General features: G+C 34.9%; 1 protein-coding gene and 1 long non-coding RNA gene across 7 annotated transcripts in view; one reads left to right on the top strand and one right to left on the bottom strand.

Annotated features, from left to right (window-relative positions):
* The window catches only part of LRRC69 (leucine rich repeat containing 69), a 172,147-nt gene that overhangs the window by 20,929 nt on the left and 128,318 nt on the right, over positions 1-22,900 (bottom strand). The gene's annotated exons all lie outside the window — the stretch shown is intronic.
* On the top strand, positions 1,782-22,421 carry LOC141497415 (uncharacterized). 3 transcript variants are annotated; one of them, XR_012471329.1, is made up of 5 exons: positions 1,782-2,061; positions 2,195-2,290; positions 4,168-4,311; positions 4,930-5,010; positions 9,987-10,316. It is a non-coding gene; the product is annotated as an uncharacterized LOC141497415 (long non-coding RNA). The 3 variants fall into 3 exon arrangements; XR_012471328.1 differs by lacking the exon at positions 9,987-10,316 and adding an exon at positions 22,200-22,421 and having other exon boundaries at positions 1,782-2,290; XR_012471327.1 differs by having other exon boundaries at positions 1,782-2,290.

Below are 22,900 nucleotides of genomic sequence, written 5' to 3'. Positions count from 1 at the left end.
TTAGGCCCTTGTCCCACTGGCAGATTTTACTCTACATATCTACTCCTTTGTATCTAAATTAACCTAGTTTGCTAAATAGCCCAACATCATATATGGGTCTTGTTCTTGCACAGGGCAATACCATTTTTCTCTTTTATCAGACCCACTTCCAGCATTAAAGTTGATAGGGATATTAAAAAAAAATCAAAGAAAGATAAAATAACACAGAATTCTGAGCTGTTATAATTACCAATTTTGGTCCTAGAAAAGAATTGAGAAAATGAATTTCCCTCCTAGCACTGAAAAGCTGGGAGTACTATGAATATGCACAATCACATACATTCAGAATACATGGATATATTGGTTGATTTTGCTGAACTTTTTCTTATTTGTCTTCTTGCAAAATCTTTGTTACATAGGAAAATGTTAGGAGGGAGATATTGCAAAATGAAAGTTATCTAAAAGCAAAGGAAGGAATGAAATTTTAATTTATAAACCTACTTACATAACTATAGGTATTGGATTCAAAAGGTATTTATTCAAGACCTATTATGAGTCAGATTTTGCAATAGATTCTGGAGATACCAAAAAAAACCCAGAAAATAGAACAATACCATGATCGCATCAAAGGTATTATCTATTTGATTATAGGTGGGCTAGGTTAGTCTTAGACTTGTAGTTTCATTTAAATAGTTTGCTTTGGATTTGGAAACTGCCTCTATCAATGAGAATCAGTAGCTAATCTGTAATTTTCAGTCTGCACTAGCAGGTTAAGTGGTTTACTCTTGGGTCAGAGGGAGATTTTGGGCCCCAAAGGGCTTCCTGAACCTAACCTTTCCTTCTGTCCTCTAGGAACACTGCCCCTTCTGGAAAATTACTTTCTACTGATTAGGCAATCATTTGCTACTTTACTTTCCTTCCTGTAAAACAATTTCCTTCTCCAACTGTTGTAGGAAGACCAATTCCATCTGAATATCCTGCTAAAACCTCAGTTCACAATGTCTAAAACCTAATTCATCATTTTACCCCTCCCTCCCAAATGATTCTTTCCACTGGCATTTCCCCTATATTTCATTTCTTTTAGATGTCTCAAAACCTCCAAGTCGTCTGCCCTTTACTCTCTCTAAAAATGTCTCTCTTCTTCCCCCAAAGATACCTAATCAATCACCAAATTCAATCAAGGCTTTAGCAAATAATCTCTCCCTCTTTTTCTAATCCCACTGATACCTCCCTAATTCACATCATTATCTCCACCTGGACTATTACAATGGTTTCCTAATTTACAGAGCCTCTTCAATCTTTCATCTTTAATACATTTTCTACTCAGAACCCATTCAAATCAACTTAATAAGCATATATTATATGCAAGATATTCAGTAGACAGTTTCCACCTAAAAATAGAAACAGACAAGTCACACAAAATGTCCCCACTCTCTAACAATCTACTCTGAGAGCAAGGATGGAAATATAATGTGTAAATAGATAAATAAATATGAGGGAGAAGATACTAATAACTATCAGGGTCAGGAAAGACTTTCTGGGTATGGGGCACCTGAATTGAGCCTGGGAAGAAAGGACATTTTCTGCGAGGCAGAAATGAGGAGGAAATGATTTCAGGCATGAATAAAAATGCCCAGAGGCAAGAGATGGAATGTTCAGTTCTAGAAACAGTTGGTGGGCCAGTTAGATTAGAATGGCTCATGATTAAAGGGGGGGGAGGGAGAGAGAGAGAGAGAGAGACAGAGACAGAGACAGAGAGACAGAGAGACAGAGACAGACAGAGAGAAAGAGAGGTTTTTTTTTTTAAAAAAAAGTTGAAAAAATGGCTAAAGAATTATATACTTTTGTCGGAAATCCTTAAAGAATTTTAGAGGATTGATCTAATGTGTACATTTAGAAAGATTATCTTGGGAGCTGTGCGAAGGATTAATTGACTCTATAGAGAGACTGGGAGTTATGGGAAACCAATTGGGAAGTTATTTAACATTCAAGGAAGGTAGTAAAGTCAAGGCAATAAGGTACTAAATTAGAATGATAGCCATATGATTGGAGAAAAGGCACATGGATGGTAGAGACGTAAAGGTAGAGTCAACAAGATCTGATGAAATATGGGGATAAGGTTACTGGTGTGCTGAGAGGGTTGGGGTGAGGATGTAATCATAGAACACTTAAATTTAACCTGCATTATTAACATTTTCCCTTTTCTTAAATCTAGACATGGAACAAAATAAACTCTGATTTGTAGCATCTGTGCATTTCTGAGATGTAAATACTCTCATAGAAAATTTAACAATCAGCTCTCTCTAGCCCAGTTAAGTTTACTTCATTACCCCGGAGTGGAAGTAATAATCAAGGGATCAGAACCAAGGATGACCCTGTCATCTCTAAACTCTCTTAGAGAAATAAGAGGACCCCAAATCATAAGAGCTTTTACCAGGGCCAAACTAGTCTATCTTTGATCTCTTATCTTTAATCTAGTTCCTTCTAAGGAATTAATCAAATCAATAAATGCTCAATGAACATGTTAGATAGAAGATGCTCAACATGCAGTTTCCATCTAAAGACAGAAACAGACAACACACACAGATTGTCCCTGCCCTTGAGACTCTAACATTCTGATCCTAGAGTGGAAAGGATGGAAAGACAACATGTAACAGATAAATAAATATTCAAATCTTCTCTCAAGCTAGCGTGAGATTTTCATGGATCTTAACTTCATACTGTTGCTTAAATGCATTTGCTTCTCTCCACCAACCCCATAATCATCACAATTCAATCCCTCCTTACAAGCAAATTCAAGAGTGTAACTTACTGGAAGAAATTAGTCTCAGACCAACATCTTCCACCATTTACTACAATAAGGCCAAAATGGGTATATGACCTAAATATAAAAAAAAGGTCATACTATAAAAAAAGATACAAAACAAATTTGGGAAACTTAAAACTAGAAGGAGAATTCTTATTAAAATAAACATATTTAATAACATAAAATTTAAAAGCTTACATAAATTTTATCAACTAAGATATAAAGATAAACTGTAGATCGGAAAATATTTGAATCAAATATCACTGATCATAATCTTATATGTGTAGTATGTAGAGAATTGGCACAAATATAAAACATCAAGGAAAATTTCCCAAAAGATAAGTAATCAGGGGATAATGAATATGAATGACCCCAAATGAATGACACCATGCAAATTAAAAAAAACTCTGGGGACGGCTAGGTGGTGCAGTGGATAAAGCACCTACCCTGGAGTCAGGAGTACCTGGGTTCAAATACAGTCTCAGACACTTAATAATTACCTAGCTGTGTGGCCTTGGGCAAGCCACATAACTCCATTTGTCTTGCAAAAAAAAACTAAAACACCAAACCAAAAAAAAAAAAACAAAAAAAACTCTGAAGTTTCATCTCACTCTGTGCAAACTAAAAAAGGATGACCACAAAAGGTCAATGCTGAAGAGGCTATGAGGAGAAGAGACACTTGATGGAGCTGTGAAATCATGGATGGAGCTGGCCATTCTTGATAACAACATGGAATTATGTGAAGAAAGTGACTAAGATGATCACACTACTGGACTTATTCTCCAAAGAAATCAAAGAAGGAAACAAAATTCTAGTGTAAATCACTGTAGCAGTACTCTGTGTTAGGAAAAAGTCACAACAAGTTGGGTACTCATCAAATAAAAATGATGATTTAAATGAAATGGAATGATATTGTATAGTAAGGAATGATGAATATGAGAAATTCAGAGAAACTCTAGAAGAGTTATATGAATTACTGAAAAATGAAATGAGAAAGCCAATGTAACTACAACAATGTAAATGGAAAGATTTCTAGAAGTCAGATTTTGAATAATCAAAAAACAATTGTTCTAGATAGCAAATAATAAAATACTTTTAACCTTGGCAAAGAGACAGAGCACTACAAGGACCGAATATTATATACATTAGCAGAGGCACTCAATGACATACAGTTTACAAAACTGTGGAACACACTCCCATAATGTCCACCTATCTTGGGTAAGAAGTTACATGGTACACCAGTCAAAATTTTTGAGTATAACACATGCATAAATATATTCACCTTTTACCCCCAGTAATAAATGACATTGAAATTAAACAAGAGCAAGACTAACTTTTTTTTTCTCACTGGCTATTCTCTGAATTCTTCCACAATGCTCCAGAAACCTCTTTATCCTATAAGACCTCAGTCCTTAAGAGTTCTACCTCAGGACACTCAGCCTGTGACCCTTCCCTCTAATGAGATGTCTTCTTCCAGAATCTTCATTTAAGTAAGGCATCCAGATCAACCATCTCTTCAGTTCTCAGTAGGTTTCACTCAGCTTTTCCTCTTTATCTCCTACCTCCAAATTCCCTTATCAGTTTCCCTAAAATCTCCTCTTCCCTCCTCCAATTCCATTTTCAGATTATTTTGTCTCTCCCCATTAGACTCTAGGTTCACTGCTTAAATTTATATTACCAAGGCTTAACACAGTGTCATAGCTATTATTGTAAGCACTTAAATACTTTACTAAAATGGCTTTTAGAGGCTCCAGGAAATAGTGAATACAATGCAATGATTTAATAAATCATGGGCAATTGTAAGATGGATGAATATATGGGGCAATCACTGACATTCTCTATAGGTTCATGATACAAATGAGTTTTGTAGTTTTATTACTATCTGCATTTAAATAAGATAAGTAAAATCAAAATTAAACAATCTTTGCATGGAACTTAAAAGTACTAAAATCCGTGTTCTGTTTCCTCAATATCATTTATTTTGGCAACAAGAGAAGTCCCCCATCAAAAAATAATGATAATAAAACTTTAAAAATTGAAATAGCAAGAATAGTGAAAATCAGCTGAAATATTCCTTGTTTTAGTTTAAATTTCAAATTTTTAATGTTTTTTTCTCTAAATGGCACAATATTCCTTCACAATAGATGAAGCTAGCCTCAGAGCTAGGAAGAACTGGCTTCAAGTCCTACCTCTGACAAATGGGAAACTCTCTACCACCCATGAAGGTATTGTGCTTGGAGTACTAGTTATGTAACCTTGGATAAGTTATTTAATGTTTTTAATTCTCATTTTCTCTATTTGTAGAAGGAGAGGGTGGGGCTTGATGTTCTTTCTCTAAGGTGCCTTCCAAAAATTATTCTATGAAATCTCTTGCCCTGTGCCAGCTCCTCTATCATGATGGATAAATAATCAGTTTAATAAGAAAATATATACGATCCATTGGAATAAGACCAAAAATAAGAAACATAAGGAGCAGAAAGACAAAAATTGAAAGTCTAAACTTGGGTAATATCAGCTATTATATTTATCATTATGATTCATAAATACTATTATTGACAGAAAGAAAAACCTATGTACTTTGTAATAATAATAATATTTATATAGTGCCTCCTAGGATGCAAGGACTATGTTGAACACTTTACAGATATCTCATTTGCTCCTCATAATAATCCTGAACAAGTAGGCACTATTATTATTCCTATTTACAAATAAGGAAACTGAGGCAGTTAAGTGACTTGTCTAAGGTCACATAGCTATTAGTAGTCTAGGCCAAATTTGAATTCAGGACTTCTAATGCCAGACTGGTTATTGATCCACTACAACACCTAATAGGCTCTGTGTAAATGTGTTAGCTATAGATATCATGAAATTTAACAAATTGAAATGACAATAAAAAATGAATAGACTTAATGTGTTAGAAATACAAGATAACTTTTTTTCAGAGAAACTAGATGCTTTTTAACTAGGAAAATATTTTTTAAATTATATCTATTACACCAACAGCAAGGTATACATTAAAAAAAATTGTTTATAGAAGTGATAAGTGTAAGAAGTTTCATTCAAGAGCTGCTAGTATTGATGTTTATGGTTAAAATGATGCTTGACAAATCATACCAAATGATTACATCTGTGGATAATATAATGGGAAAGAGAATGGTTCATATATCTGAAGATCTTAAAGGTCAATTAGTTGGAAAATTAAAATCATCCTATTTTGCATTGCATTGCATATGTAATATGTAGTTGAAACTGATATTAAGGAAGAACTGTTCTTTTGAAAACTAATTTATAATAATAGCACATCAAAAATTATTTAGAATCATTTATTTTTTGTCAAAAAATATTATAATGTGAAAGAAAAAGATTTAATTCTGCCCTGCTCCCACTTAATGTCAGTTTAAAACTTAAATCTATAAGGAGCACCAGTGACGTGATGGAGTCAAGTCAAACCTGCTCAAAAGTGGTGATTGTTAAATTTTCAGTGTGAGCAGTCACCCCTCTGAATTTGGCACACCCTACAAATTAGGACAGGAATTATTGTTTGGTTGATAGACTAGACTTAGAAAAGTGATGGAGAGAGAAAGTATTACTAATACAGATGAAACATGTTTTTCCCTCAGAGAATTTATTGTTAAATATATATTAAATAAATAAATATATATATATATATATATATATATATATATATATATATATATAGACATACTTCAAAGCATTGATTAAAAAGTGACCCCTTCGATGCTCATCAATTGGGGAATGGCTGAACAAGTTTTGGTATATAAATGCTATGGAGTATTTTTGTTCTGTAAGAAATCCTGAGTGGTTGGACTCGAGAAGCATGGAAATACTTGGCATGAATTTATGCTGAGTGAAGTGAGCAGAACTAAGAAAACATTATGCACACAACAACACTGTGAGATGATCAAAAATGATGGAATCAAGTCCTCTCAGCTATTCAGAGATCAAGGACAATCCTAAAAGACCTGCTATAACAATGACATCCACATCAGAGAAAAAAATTTGGAGTCTGAATGCAGAGCAAAACATACTATGTTCACTTCTTTAAAAACCTCTTTTGTTTTTTTCTTTCTCATGGTTTTTTCTTTCCCCTTAGTTCTATTTTATTCATGCAAGCATTTGGAAAAATAATATTTCCCCTAATAACTGCTTTGATTTATCCCCCTAATTTTGGTATGTTTTTGCCACACTGTCATTGTCTTCCATGAAATTATTTTTTCTATAATTTATTGTTTCCACTCAATCTTTAAAATTAGGTCATTTAGTTTCCAATTAATTTTCGGTCTGTCTCTCCATGGACCTTTAATGCACATGATTTTTATTGCATTTTGAACTAAAAATAGGATATATTTAATATTTCTGCCTTTCTGCATTTGATTATGAGGTTACCCAAATACACAGCCATGTACAGCAAGGGAAAAAAAGTTTATTTTCTTCTATCCTCATTCAACTTTATCCAAAGGTCTATGATATCTAACTTTTCTAACATTCTATTCACCTCCTTAACTCCCTTTTTATTTTATGATTAGATTTACCTAATTCAGAGAAAGGGAGGTTGTAACTCATTTAGTTTCTCCTTTAAGAATTTGGATACTATACTGGTTGGTGTATACATTTTTATTGCTTCATTATCTTCATTATATATGAAATTACTATTATCTATGGTGCCTTTAAGGAGGACATAGCTTCCTTCCTTATCCCTTTTAATGCTATTTTTGCAGCTGATTTTTCTGAGATAAGGATTCTACCCCTGCTTTTTTCATTTCAGCTGAAGCATAATATATATTCTGCTCCAGCCTTTTACCTTTATTCTATGTGTATCACTCTGCTTCAGGTGTTTTTCTTGTAAGCAGCATATTGTAGGTTTCTGGTTTTTAATCCACTCTGCTATCTGCTTCTGTTTTATGAAAGAGTTTATTCCATTCTCATTCACAGTTATAATGATCAATTCTTTATTATGCTCCATGCTATCTGCCCTCTGTAATTTTCCCCTTCTTTTACCCTATCCTTCCTCACTAGTATTTTTCTTCTGAATGTTGCCTCCCTCAATCCAACCCCCCCATTTTATCAACCTTCCCTCTTTCTCTTTTCCCCCCTTCTTCTGTCCCTCCAATCCCTCTAATAATAATAATTAGTCCCTCCTTCCCTCTCCTGCCCCTTTTTTCTCCTAATATTTGAAGAAGATGCATTTCTAAAACCAAGTGAGTGTAATGTGTTATTCCCTCTTTCAACCAAATCCTATGAGAGTAAGATTCAATCAGTTCTCACCCTCTCCCTTCTTTCCTTCTCCTTTCCTTCTTTCCTTTTTGTGCCTCTTCCTGTGATGTAATTTACCCCATTCTGCTTCCCCCTTCCATCTCATTACAACCCTTCCTTTTTTAAATATCTTAAATTTTAAAAAATCATTCCATTAAAAACAACTTAGGATCAATCCTTCAGCTTAAATATACTCTCTTTAATAGGGTTACAATTCTCAAGAATTATGATAATCTTCCTTAAGGTATATAAGAAGATTAATCTTGTGGAATAAGCATTTTTTTCTTTTCCCCTGTTTCCCTTTTCTTGTATCTCTCTTGAATTTCCTATTTGAAGATAATTTTTTTCTGTTCAGCTGTTCTTTTCATCAGCAAAGTCTGAAAGTCACCTATTTCATTAAATGTCCATCTTTCCCCTGAAAGAATATTCTCAATTTTGCTGGGTAATTGATTATATGTGTAATCCAAGTTCCCTTGCCCTCCAGAATATTATATTCCAGGCCTTTCAATTCTCTGTTTATACATCCAGGTCCAGTGTAAACCTGACTATGGTTCTTTCATATTTGAATTGCTCCTTACTGGACACTATCAAGATTTTCTCCTTCATCTGATAATTCTGAAGTTTGGCTACAATATTTCTTGACATTTTTATTTTGGGATCCCATCCAGGAGCTGATTGGTAGATTCTTTCAATGACTATTTTACCCTCTGGTTCCAGGATATCCTTGACAATTTCCTATCCAGGCTCTTAAGTTATCTTCTCTGAATCTATTTTCCAGGTCAGTTATTTTATCAATAAGGTATTTTGTATTTTCTTCTTTTTCATTTTATTTTGTTTAACAAATCCTTGGTAATCTCATGGAATTGTTAACTTCCATTAGTCCCAATCTAATTTTCAAGGAGTTATTTTCTTCTGTTAGTCTTTGCATCCCCTTTTCCTTTTGGTCAATTCTATCTTTAAAAGAGTTATGTCTTTTTCCATTTGCCCAATTTTATTTTTGAAGGATTTTTTTTATTTGTCCAATTGTATTTTAAAGGATTTATTCTTTCCATCACTTTTTGTTACAAGATGTTAATTTTCTCTTGCATTTCTCTTCTCATTTGATTTTTAAAATCCCTTCTGAGCTCTTCTAAGGAGCCTTTCTGGGCTGAAGACAATTCACATGGAGCATCTCTTCTGCCCTCCTTTTCAGAGCTAGTGTTTTTGCCCATCTTTATTCTCCAAGATAACTTTTAAAAGAACCTGCTTTAATCATTTTGGGATTTGTTACCTAACTCAAGATTCTTATGTTAGGGGAGTGGTTGGCTCATAGACCTTTGATATTGAGAACCCTAGCGGCTAACTTACTGGGCTGGGGCTGGAGGTTAGGAATTCTAAGGGGTTGCTCACTGGACCAACTGGTAAGGAATGCCTGAGGCTCTCTCTCTCTCTGCTCAGCCTTGGGGAAGTCAGCCACCCAGTCCCTAGGTTGTTGGGAACTGTGGAAGTACCTGGGGCTATCTCTGGGCTGTCTCCATTGGCAGCCCAGTCACTAGGCTAAGCTGTCAAGCTGCAAAAGCCAGGGATTCTCTCTCTGGATCATCAGAACCTGGGAAGTTATCCCACTCCCTAGGTCATTGGGGAAGGTGGGAATACTTGGGGCTGTGTCTGGATTATTTGCAGTAGTAGGAATGCCAGGCCCTCCCTGCTTGGAACACCATGAACTCCAGGCTAGAATGCCAGGGGCTTGCCATCCCAATCTGGCTGTTCAGATTAGCCATGCTGGCTGAATGGGAGTTGTGTGCACCTATACTGGAGCTTTCTCAGAGTTAGAGCTCTCCCAGTCCCACCTACCGCCCATACCACAAAAGCCTTCACTCCCACATACTGCTGTGACCAATATAGTGACAGACCTTGCTGGAAGATGTTCCATTCTGTTTTTTTGTAGGTTCTGTCGCTCCAAAATCTGTTAAGAGGCTGGATACATGTCAGTTCTAAGGAAAAGTCAGGAGAGCCTGACAAAGTTAAGCCATCTTAGTCAGAAGTATTTCCCCTTAGTTCTAATTCTTCTTTCACCACAATTGTACATGTTCAACTTTTGCCAGGCTGTTTGTTGTCATGGGGAGGGGCCAGGAAGGGAGGGTGGTAGAAAAATGTGGGACTCATAAATTTTCAAGTGGATGAATGTTGAAAACTACCTTTGCATGTAATTGGAAAAATAAAATTTCAATTAAATTAATAAAATCTAGCCCCCTCAAGAAATCTGGACACACTACACTTTTTACAGACAATCATATTGAGAAATTTTGTTTGTAGTTTGCTTTTTCAGCTCATTTTACAGATGAGGTAAGTATCTTAGTATCTTACACAGCTTGTAAGTATCTCAGACCAAATTTGAACTCAGGTCTTCCTGACTCCAGATCCAGTACTCTATATCAATAATATATTGTGGTTATATAATTTATGTATATGAAATTTTTGAAAAACTTATCAATAAATCATTGTAAATTTAAGATTTGTAGGTTACAGAAATTTTAAGATAGGAACAGGAGATTAGACCTACAATTCATTCATATATGGGACTTCCAAATGAATGAACACTTTCTGTCAATGTTATTTGTCACCCTCCCAGCAAATTAGTCTTAAAAAATTGTTTTGGAGACTGAGAAATTGAGTACCAGGATGACACAGCAAGTGTGCCTCAAAGGCATGACTTGAATGAAGGTGTACTTGGGTCTGAGGCCAATTCTTTATCCACTAAACCATGATGACTCTATTAAATTATAATAAATTCTTAATTTAAATGAGTTTTAAAAGCATTTGTTTAGATTATATTATGGGAAAATCCAACAATTATTTTGTTTAAAAAAAGGCCATTATAAAATATTTGGAAATGCTGCTATATTGAGTAGGATTGAAATGACAGTGATAAAAAGATAAAAGACATCAATAATAAAATATATTTCTTAAAAACAGTGAAATAAAAGTCGTATGCACTATAGAGTTTAAAAGAAAGTAATGCTTGATTAATCTAATTTTCTTTCCCTCTCATGGGTTATTAGACTGTAGGACCAAGGTGCAATACTCTTATAGGTTATGTAGAGGTTTGCAAAGCATTTGACAAAATCTCTTGTGCTTTTCTTCTATAACAGGATTTAGAAATGTGGTCTGGACAATAGTGCCATTCAGAGCTAAGTGACTAGCCTGACTGAAGTTTGAGTCTGGCCAAATGATGCCAAAGAATGGTCTTTGATAGTTCTGATAAATGCTAGGAAGGAGGATTCTTTTGGGATGTCCCAAAGATCTGTGTTATATAATTTTTTTTCTGTAACATGGAAAATGACAAATATATTTTAGATGTAACATGGAAAATGACAAGTATATTTTAGATGTTATAGATCACTGAGGAATGAGTGAATATGATTTATGATAGAGTTAAGATCCAAAAACAATTTTAAATTGGTGAACCTAGTAAGGTAAAATTGATTATGGATGAAAGTCTTAAACTGGGAGTTGAAAAACCAGCTTCACAAATCCAAGAGGGCAGAGACATAATTAAATTTTAATTCATTTGAAAAAGTTAAGGAAATGAGAGGGTAGATTGATTGAAAGCTTAATATGGGGGTCAACAGTAATATGACAACCCCAAAACTAACCTTAAACTTATAAGAATCCCAGTGTTCAAGACTTGAGAGATGAAAGTATCACTGTGTTATCTCTTCCTCTGTAATAGATGGTACAGTTGATAGGGCTCTAGGCTTAGAGACAGGGAGACCTGAGTTCAAATCCAGAATCTTACACTTACTATGTGAGGCTGGGGAAACCACTTAACATCTGTTTACCTGAGTTTTCTCAACTGTAAGATGTAAAATTCATAATGGTTATTGTAAGGATCAAATGAGATAATATTTGTAAAGTGCTTAGCACAGTGTCTGGCCCATAGTAGGTACCCTATAAATGTTTAGTCCTTTCTCTTTTCCCTGTTTTCTCCCAACTGGAGAGCTGTTTTTTTATTAGTGCTGTATTTTAAAAGACACTGTTAAGTATCCAAGGAGATATGACTTGGACTCAAGTAAGATCTTTTGAGGTGATGCCATAGATTAGCTGAAGGAATTAGGGATGCTTAGCCTAGAGAAGAGAACATTTAGACAGGGACTTCTTAGCTATCTTCAAGTAACTGAAATATTTTATGAAAGAAATGAGATGTCACAAAATCACCAAATATCAGGGTTGAAGGGAAACATTGAGAGTAGTCAGTCCACCCTGTAGAAGAAAGGGAATCTCTTTCCTCCACAATACCTAGGAGGTGGCCATTCAGCCTTTGCAGGACCTTGAAAGGAGGGGAAAACCACCCCCTGCCAAAGCATCACATGTTACTTTTGGATGACTTAAGGGCTTAAAGAAGCAGTCAAGCCAGCAGTTGGCAACTTATACCCCGCCCCCAGTTCCTGGTTCTGCCCTTCGAAGCCTAACAGAGCAAATTAAATCCTCCTCCAGATAACTTTACAATGGGAATAATGTGTCCCCTTAAGGCTTCTTTTTTGCAGTTCACAAGCATCATTTTGCTTCAACTATTGCTTGTATACCATGATCCTGGAGCCTTTCACCACCCTGATCTCCTCCCTTTGTATGCTCTACAGCACAGCAGCAGATTTATTCAACTTGTTCCCCAGAGGAAAGAACAAGGAAGGAAAATTTCCTAACATGTAGAGTGATACAAAAGAGACTGGAGATGGTGGGTGGCCTCTCCATGGAGGTCTTCAAAGCCTAGATAACTATTGTACTACTTTGTAGGTGGCATTATTCTTCAAGTACAGGTTTGACTAGAACAGGGGGTTTTAATCTAGAGACCATTTAACTAAGTGGTTTTTAAAAACACTTTGACAACTGGATTTCAATACATATAAATGGTTTCCTTTGTCATCCTATGCATTTTATTTTATGTATTTAAAAACATTTTTCTGAGAAATGGGTCATAGACTTCCCCAGACTGCCAAAGAAATCCATAACATTAAAAAAAATAAAAAATCATGAACTTTGAGCTAATAAGTCATTTTTTTCTACAGTAAATAATCAAATTGACTATAAAAGGTATGTGAAGATACTATCTGCACCCAGAGAAAGAAATTTTACATATATGTGTATGTGTGTGTGTATATATATATATATATATACATACATGCATGCATATACATAAATACATTTGTGTCTGTGTCTAATGGTAGGCATCTCTAAGGCAGGAGGAGAGGGGAAAAAAGTTTATAAGATAATTTTGTTGAATATTTGAAAGGAATAGCAAGTTATACATAGCAGACTTTCAGTTTCACACACAGTTATCTTTTTTATTATGTTAAGGAAATGCTTGTTTTACTGTATAAATTAAAAATAAATGAACCCCTAGATTATGAGATTTCTGAGGTCCATTGTCTTGCTAAATAAATTAATTTTTTTTAAAAAGGCTGTGATCCTTAGTTCTGCATCAATCTGGATCCAACCTATCTTCCCAGTCTCATCCTTTACCATTCTCCAGAACTTTCCCTAAACAATCTTGCATCCTGCCAACATGTTCCCTACTTTATAACACTCATGCTTTTGCCTTTCCTTTCATCAGTGTTACCCCCTCTCATTTCTGTTTATTATCTTTCAATATCCAGATTCACAATCAAATGAATGCCCCCTACCCAATACAGTCAGAAAGGTAGATATATCCTCTGCTAGTTTGCTACTGTCCAGAGGTGAGAGGAATTATTTCATCTCTGAACCCCTATAGTCCCTAGCCTTGTCACTTGCATTCACTACTCATCTTTGACTCCCTTCAAGTCTCAACTAAAATGCCACCCTGTGCACAAAACCTTTCTTGATCTTTCTTAATGCTAGTGTCTTCCCTCTGACACAGGTTCCAAATTATCCAATTTCTTATTTGTACATAGTTGCCTGCATGTTATTCTCAGTCAGATTATGAAGTCCTTGAGGACTATTTTTGCTTTGCTTTGCAGCCCCAGCATTTAGAACACAAAAAAATGTTTCATAAATGCTCACTGACATAAATGACACTAAGCACCCAAAAAATGTTTCTTGAATGTTTATGCTTTTAGAAACGTATAATGCTAAAAATGGGCATAAAAAGATGATAAATAAAAATTTTGTTTTTCATAGAAGTTACCTGATATTGCTTTTAACATAGTGCTCTCTTTCAACCATTAATGGGGACTGGACTCTAGACTGGGGCCTTGAACCATATGGCTCAAGAACTATTTGGGAAGATTCAAATCATGTTCCAAGCAACTGTACCATCAAGCATTAGAGTCAAATGCCTTAAGATCAGAGAACCAGACTGAAGAATGACCCCTTTGAACCACATTCAGAACACTTATGTGGAGGAGGTTATGCTCCCAAAGCAGAACAATGTAAGAACAATGTTCAAATATTGTCTTGGATATGTGGTAAAAGGAACAAGACTTACTCAACCTAGTTTCTCCTATTTACTGTCCTATTACCCGCACCCACCCACACACATACATATATAACCTGATTTGGAAGTTGTTTACTTCTCTGAATCAAGCCTTTAATATTACAGAGCTATTGAATGATCTCTCAGATCTGATGGGCGGCCTTTTAGATTAAGTTGGAAATTCTGGGACCTATGATGACTTTAAATTTTGGCAATGTCCCTGTCCTGTTTCCTTTTGTTTCCTTTAATAAATCATTGTGTTAGATTTCCTGTACTTAGTGCTGAATTGACTCCTGAGGACAGCTGTCAGCAACAGTGATAAATTCCTTGTGAACAAAATATTCAGGTCTAGGAACATCAAATGAAAAACATAAATAATAAAGAGAACCTTAATAATAGTGTCATTCATTGCCCCATATTTACAGTCAGGACAAGAACCAAGGCACAATGTAGGGGTAAATGGAGTAAAGAAAAGCAGTACTGAATAATGCTGCTACAAACTATATTTTTAGATATTTTGAAAGCTTTTGCTTTTGGAAGATTGGTAATTATTATTTCTTAAGCACCTTCTTGCCAAACCTCTGCCACTAAAAAAAAGGGAAATGAAATTAACATCCCAAATTCATCTCAAAAAATCATATTTAATAACTAACATTTATAAATTCCTTTAAATTTTGCTAAATTATCAAGAATATATTACTTTATTTGATTCTCACCATGACCCTGTGAAATAGGTGTCATTTTTATTCACATTTACAAATAAGAAAAGTGAGACAGAGAGATTGGTAATTGTGTAGTTTCATAAATTTGGAGCTTAAGCAGCTCAGTAGACTTGTCTTTGAGGTTAATCTAGTGTCAGTAAGCAAACCAACCCAGTACAGAGAGCCATGGCAGGCAATAGAAGATTTTGGTAGAGGTTACACAGCTAGTATCTGAGAGAGGATCTGAACTCAAGTTTTCCTGACTCCAATTCCAATGGTCTTGGACTTCAGTTACAATCAAGTCCAATCCCCTCATCACATAGATTGATGAAATCAGCTCCATAGAGGTTAAGCTTCACACAAGAATTTATAGGGTCAGATTTAGAACCCAGTTCTTTTCACTTCAGATTTAGTGTTCTTTCCTGGTGGTCAATAAGTATTAAGTATACACACTGTAAAAGACACTGTCCTAAAAGTTAGGTATATAAATAAAGGCCTCAAAAATGTCCTTGATCTGGAGTTCACAGTCTAATAGGGGAGACAATATGAGAAAAACTATATACAAATGAGATATAAGCAGACTAAATTGGAGATAAGACAGAAAGGCACTAAAATTAAGGGGGATAAGGAAAAGTTTCTCATAGAAGGTGGGATTTTTTATGAGATTTGAAGGAAGCCAGGAAAACTCAGAAGCAGAGATGAGGAAGAAGAGTGTTCAAAGCATGGGAGAAACTCATAAGGAACAACAAAGAGACAATGTCAATGAATCAAAGAAAATTTGAGAGTAAGGTATTAGAAAAATAAGTTAGAAATAGGGAGCCAACCAAAATTATTGAAAATAACTTAAGTAAAGTTGAAAGATATAAAACAAACCCACATAAAGCATCAGTAGTTCTATATATTACAATATAATTATCAGAGATAGAAAAAATTTCAAAATAACTACAGAATATTTTAAAATATTTTGGAATTCACCTACAAAACAGTCAGGAATTATATAAATACAATTACAAAACACTTTATAGAAATAAAGACTAACCTAAGTAATTGGAGAGATGTTAACTGTTCACAGTGGTGCCATGCAAATATAATAAAAGTTAAAATGCTCCATAAAATAGTTTGTCTACTTAAGATGTATAAATCTGGAAAAATAATAAAATTCATCTAGAGAAAAAAATGTAAAAGCAACAACCTCAAGGGAAACCACACAGAAAAATAAGAGAGAGAGAGAAGGGAACCTAACACCATCAAATCTCAAACTATAATCCAAAGTAGTTATAAAATCTATTTGCTATTGATTAAAAAAATAAAGATGATACAATGGAAAAGACTGTTTACACAATGATGGAAACAAATGAATATGGTAGCACAGTGTTCCATAAATCCAAAGGCTTCAACTTCTGATTTAAAGACTCTCTAGTTAACAAAAATTTCTATGAAACTAAAAAGCTTGGCAGAAAATAGATTTAGACCAGCATTCCACATAAGTCAAGATAAGCTTCAAATAGATAATAAGACCTAGATATAAATGTTATATCACAAATTAGAGAAACAAAGAAGGAAATACCTTTTACAACCTTGAATATTGGATTGACTTAGGACCACCTCCTTCATAGGGCTCCCATTTCCCTCACAGCTCTTAACAATGGGCATGCCTAGAGAACTTCTGAGTCTCAGCTTTCCAATTTAATGACTGTCTCTCCAAAAGTTATATTTCAATATAGCCTCAGCCATCATATTTTATTCTACTCTCTCCTTTTAGCCACCTTCTCCACAGACTTGTACTTTTGATTCCTTAATAATTAAATACCCTTTCTCCCCCCCCTTCATTCTCATCAATCTCAGTCTTTAGTTCTATAACTATGAACTATGATCAAATCAACTCTTTGGTCCTAGATAGGGTGAATTAATCTATTCCAATCTGACTCTGCTCACAATTACTATAACTTTCCAGACCAAGGGCCCTTGGTTAGCTACTATTCTCTTCTGTGTGCTGTTTCCCTAACAGAATGTAATAAGTTCTTTGAGTTATATATGCTTTTGGCTTTTTTTATTCCTAAAGCTTATTATCAAGCTTGGAACTATGTGAACAAATGCTTTTTCTTTCATTTACCCATTCATTACTTCAAGGAATAGAGAGGATCACAAAAAATAAAATGATTAATTTTAATTACATAAAATTTAAAGGATTATTTTGAAAAAAACAAAATCAACATAGTTAAAACTAGAAGAGGAAAAAGGTAATGGATGAAAAACTTTATAGTAATTTTCTCTGGCACTTGCCTTATAAAAAAAGTTTATAAAAAGTTAGAAAAATGCAAATTCAAGCAACTATAAGGTTCTCTCTTGTACCCATCAAATTGGTAAGTATGACAGGAAAGGAAAATAATTATTGTTGAAGAAGCTCTAGCTCTGGTCCACTGTTCCTGATTTCCAGACTTCACATGCCTCTATGGCTGTCTCATCCTGGATCTTCCCTCAAATTTGTAAGATCTCATTGCCCTAAAAGATCCAACTCTCCTTCTAACCTTCAGTCCTCCACCAAGTCTGATCCCCTCTGTCATTAAGGAGTTCTTCCTGGGGCCTCCATGCTGTGGAGGGTCAGACCAGGTAGTGCTGTTTCTCCTGGACTTCTAGCCATTGAGGAGGGGAAGAAACTCACATTTAAAGGGCAACAGGAGGACAATAATACTGATGATGTTTTTTTTTCTTCTGTCCTCCCAATGTCCCTGCTTTTCAACATCATTTTAATTTTCCTTTAATTTATTACCTTCCCCCATTAGAATATAAGTTTCTCTAGAGCAGGACTCACCTTTCTTTTTTTTCTTGTATTTGTATTCCTAACACAATATAATACGTGTAACATTGTAGGTACTGATGCTTCTTTCTTTCTTTCTCTCCTTCTAATAACCCCACGTAAGCCCTGGGCAGGAAACCTTTTATTCTGAAGGACTCCGTTTCACATTCCTACCAGTGACTCTCTTCTTTCCTCAAAGTTCACCACAACTTTGGCTTTATCTCCATTAAATCTTTGTCTCATTTGACTGAGAAGATTGGGTTTATTCGCTGTGAACTCCCTCATCTCCTAACTGTCCACTTCTTGAAACCTATCTATGCTTTACTGAATCCTTGCTTCCTTTACTCCAATCTCTGGCATACAGATGACTTTTTTTCCTTTGTCTCTTTGATTCTATCTCATTCAAGAACCTGATGCATACATTATTTTCTGTCTTTTTCTCATCTCTTCTCCTCTTTCCCCTGCATCTGCCTCTGGACCTAGCTCTGATAGTCTCCCTCTCTAATTCATCTTTCCTCTTTCCTCTTTTTCTTCTAACTTCTTCCAGTAGCCCCTAAACAGGCTCAGAATTTACCTATCCTAAAAACAAAAGTCATTTTGATTCTGCCATCCCCTTAAATGTTAAATTTTTGAAAAAGTAATATTTTTTCACTGATCCAACACTTGCCACTCATTCACTTCATATTCCCTGAAGATTCCAATAGCACCATTCAACTGCTCTCTCCGAGAGCAAAAAATCCTTTCCTCAGTCCTAGTCTTCCTTGACTTTTCTGAAACTTTTAAGCATTCTCCTAAACATCGTTTCCTCTCTTTGCTTCTGTGACACTGGCTCACATCCAGGGCCATCTTCAGTCATCCTGATTCAGATCTGGTCATTGGACCTAGATGGCTCTGGAGGAGAAAGTGAGGCTGGTGACTTAGCACAGAGCCGCCCCCCCCCCACTCAAATCCAATTCACGTGCTTGTCATGGCATTGAAATCAAAGGACAAACATCATCATTAGTATTGTCCTCCTGCTGCCCTTTAAATGTGGGTTTCCTCCCCAAGTCTTTGCTCTCTCCTTGCTTTGCAGTTCCATTTCTAGTAGACTCATTAGCTTCCATAGTTTAAGTTAATCTCAGTCTATATATTCACCTTCATGTCTTGCCCAAATCTCTAATCCTACATCTCCAGTTATCTCATGCATTTCTATATAGATGTCCAACCAGGACTACAAACTCTTATCTGTCCAAAACTGCAATCATCAAAACCATCTGCCCCCAATCTACCCTTCTTCTAGTTTCACTTCTGTTCAACATCTTGTAAAATAGTTAGGCTTCAATCAGCTAAGTTAACTTTGCCTTTTCCTTCTCTATTATTAAAAACTCTACCATAGGGGCGGCTAGGTGGCGTAGTGGATAAAGCATCGGCCCTGGAGTCAGGAGTACCTGGGTTCAAATCCGGTCTCAGACACTTAATAATTACCTAGCTGTGTGGCCTTGGGCAAGCCACTTAACCCATTTGCCTTGCAAAAACCTAAAAACCCCCCAAAACCTCTACTGCCATCCCCATGCCCTTCTAAACCTTTGCTGAGTCCTGTGGCTTCTACCTTCACAAAACTTTCATTTTTCTCTGCTCTTCTCCATTCATAATTCCACCTTCCAAATTAGACTCTTATCAATTTTTTATTCGTTTATTTGTTTTTCAAGGTAATGGGATCAAGTGACTTGCCCAAGGTCACACAGTTAGTAAGTATCAAGTGTCTGAGGTGGATCTGAATACAGGTCCTCCTGAATATGGAGCTGGTGCTCTATCCACCACTTAGCTACCGAGATGCTTTTCAATTCTTGCTCAGATCATTATATTTTATTCTTAACTATTCCCTCCTCTTTTTCTCTTTCTCTTTTCTAGTACACCTTTCACACATTACTGTCAAAGAAACTTTTAAAGAGGTACAAGCTGAACTATGAAATGCTCCTGCTAGATAAAATAAAACACACAAACAAAAACCCTCAGAAAAATCTTCCATGACTTTTTTCTGTATGTATACAGAATGTATACAGTATGAACTCTAAGACTGATATTTAAGGTCCTCTCACAATCTAGATCTATCTCCCTTGTCTAACATGGCACTTTGAAGATATTAGGTTTAATAAATAATAATATTATATTTAAATAGCATATGATATACCACATGCAATTATGCATAATTAATCAAATTAATTGTTTGCTGATTTGTTTTGATTTTACAATATAACAGGTTAGCATCCTGTGATATTTATATTTTTATTTAACATTGAAAAATGAGAATCTCCAAAATTCCACTTACCTGTCACTTGTCTGATATAATAGGATTTCCTTGATACTTTCAAGGAGGTCTTTATATGGTGACTGTAGGAAACATATCTCTCATAGAGGTATTTAGTGTTTTTAGGGGATGTTACAATCTGCTTATATTCTTAGGGGAGATTCACTTGGAGTCTTGGATATACAGAAAATATAGGTCTCTGTTCTTTCCCTTTACACCTTCTTTTTCCTCTTCTAACCATACATCAATAGTATAAATTCCAATTTTCCAAATATAAGACTATTGAACTTGAGACAAGAAGAAATTGCTCTGTCAGGAAACAATCAGTTAATATTTGCTAAAAATGAACTTTCTAACAGTGTGTTCAGTTATTAATCTTAGAATCAAGCTTTAGTTGCACTCAGAGTAGGTCACATAGGGTTGCAGAAAAATCACTGGATATGAAGTCAGAAAACATTGGGCTTTGAATACTATCTTTTGATACTTAATAGCTTGGCAAGTGACTCTCTAAATCAAATGGGATTAACAATAGCCACAGTACCTATCCTACAAACTTGGTATGGAAATTAAATAAAATAATAAAAATGAATGATAATAAAATATACTTAATTTAAATATAATTTTAAAATAACTAATGAAAATAAAAGTACTTTGTAAACCTTAAAATATTATATAACAAGCATAATTCTTATTGCTGTTTCCTCCCAACTAGATTATGTTTTTTTGGTTCCTAGGTTTTATATAATTCCTTGTATTCCATGTGATCCTTCTGCCAGATAATGGATTCCAGAGCTCTTTGGAACTCCTCCTAATCTGTATCTTTTTCAAATAACATACATTTCCCCACCATTATCTACACTCAGAACAGCTTTCCTATCATTTCATTAAAGTCCTCTGGGATTATATAGTGTATACTTCCCCAGTCCTCAGAATTGGTATAATATTTAAGTTGTGCTAAAGTTTAGTGGGACTTAAAAGTTAAATAATTTCCTTTCCTTTTTATACATAACAAAGGCATCTTGCCATCTTCTTTGTTTCCTTTTACCCCTTCAGGATCATGCCCTATGACTCCATAGGAGTTAATCTACTCATTTTAGGGATCTAGCCCTGGGACAGAATTGTATAGATTGATTATTAAGTAACAGAAAATTCACCACTTACTTCATCATATCTAGCCTGGGCTAGGCTCAGACCAGAATTCATATCCCATCTTCCAGGACAAGGACCTATCCAGAAGGAGTATCTTGTCATCTACCCTATTGCTTCACATACCAATCATATGAAGGTCATAATTGAGCTGAGTCATAATGAATGGGTAGAAATCAAAAAGGTACAAAAGAGATGTGACATTTATTCAGATCCAATAAGTCAAGTATAGATGCTAGAAAACTCATGTTGGTTTTCTGGAATGGCAAGTAGTCTAACTTGACTGAGCTATTGGATATATTAAGGAGTGGACCAGGCTAACAATGTTAGAACTTAATTCCAAAGACAAAAAAGTATAAAGGGCAGTCATTATTTAAATGGGTACTGGAATTTTCCTCTATACTCCAATATTTTGCTCAAGAATATGAGTCATAATAATTGCAATAGGTAAATAAATGTAGCTCCCCATCATACTCTACTACAGATTTGAATGAGCTTTGACCCTTTCTTGAAACTTTTATTATTCTAACAATTCATCCTTAGTTAATAGTGTATTTAGAAGTTTGGTTTGTGGTACCCTCTACAGCTCAGTCTTATCTGAAATTCAATGTACATTGGTATTTTAAATATCTCAGCTTTGCCCTACTGGTTTGATTGCCAATTTATGCCTGAAGAACCTCTTTGGCAGAAATGAATGTGTCCTATTGTAACCTTTAAAAGGCAAAGATTTGAAAACCAATTTGATAATAAGGTAATTACACTGGTTTCTTTGTTTTTAGTAAGTTCTGCAAGAGGGTGATGATAAAGAACAAGAATTCCCAGTGTCATCCATAACAAGTACAAGCAAAAGAATATGTGAAGAAATAGCATATTTCTGGTGGAATTTATATACGAAAATATTGGTAGTTCCTTTTCCCTTCCAAACCTACAGCAATTTTGCTTTCAGACGATGGACCAAATTCTCATTTGCTGCTATTGTCCAAATTCCTATCAGCTTGACTTTTGTGCAAAAATATTTCTGACTTGTCAATAAAAGTAGCAAGAAGTTATCAACAACAAATAAGCTTGAGTGTGGTGGCTTATTGCCTATTTTCTATTTATAATAGATTGGGTTTTCCTAGTCAACATATTGTCCCAGATCCTCAAAGGAAGGGTCATTAGATGGACACAAAGCAGATTTTGGGCTAGTCAACAAATCCCTTTTCATTAATGAAAAGTTCATCAAGAAAATATTTTTTTTCATGCTAAAACCTTTTATGTTATTATAAAATACCCACAAAATGAAGATTGTAGCAGATTTAGCATAGAGAAGGCATTATAAATTCCTTGTCAAATTCTTTTTTAAAATTTTTTAATTTTGTACAAGATCATTTAAAAGAGGACTGACAAAAATGCGAGCCAAAAATTTACATTATAACTACCTTTCCTTAACCAGTAATTTAGTTAACAATGGTTTTCAGAAAATTAAAAATACAACAAA

The sequence above is a fragment of the Macrotis lagotis genome, chromosome X, assembly GCF_037893015.1.
Source record: "Macrotis lagotis isolate mMagLag1 chromosome X, bilby.v1.9.chrom.fasta, whole genome shotgun sequence".
Lineage (NCBI taxonomy): Eukaryota > Metazoa > Chordata > Mammalia > Peramelemorphia > Peramelidae > Macrotis > Macrotis lagotis.
The sequence above is the reverse complement of the archived record's forward strand: the minus strand, read 5'-3'. Positions and strand labels throughout refer to the sequence as shown.